This window comes from Corvus brachyrhynchos, unplaced genomic scaffold, assembly GCF_000691975.1.
Source record: "Corvus brachyrhynchos isolate BGI_N302 unplaced genomic scaffold, ASM69197v1 scaffold18, whole genome shotgun sequence".
NCBI lineage: Eukaryota > Metazoa > Chordata > Aves > Passeriformes > Corvidae > Corvus > Corvus brachyrhynchos.
In genome coordinates, this window is record NW_008246064.1 from 5,321,064 (window position 1) to 5,321,583 (window position 520).

A 520-nucleotide genomic window follows, 5' to 3' on the forward strand; every position below is an offset into this window, starting at 1 on the left:
AAGCTCACGCAAAGTGCTGGGAAAGTGAGCATCAATACAGTGCAATTGCCTGCTGGAATCATGAGACATGGGATACAAACATCTGCTTGGAAAGAGCAGATGTCAAGATTATATCCACTTCTACAGACCAAGAAAGTCTGCCACAAAGTGTGAAAAAGTGCTACTGCTGGCTGACAGGGCAAGAAAGTCAGGAATCCCATGTAGGGATGGCACAGGATTTACATACTGGAGGAGAGTGAAGAGCAGGGGCATGACTGGAAAAATTGTGAAGTCTTGGATCAGGTGAGATGCAAATGATTTCTGCAAGCATCTCTGCAAGCTTCAGAGACAACAGAAAGTGTATAATCTTGACCTTATGGTTGTCTAGTGAAATAAAAATTTATTTTCTTTTATTTTCTGGTACACATAAAAATGTGGGTGGAAATGTGGGAGGCTCTCTAAGCTGAGTGAAATATGTTCATTATGCCCAGCATTACTGTGGTCTACACAAGACCCAGGTCCACTGGGAGCTGACCATGAG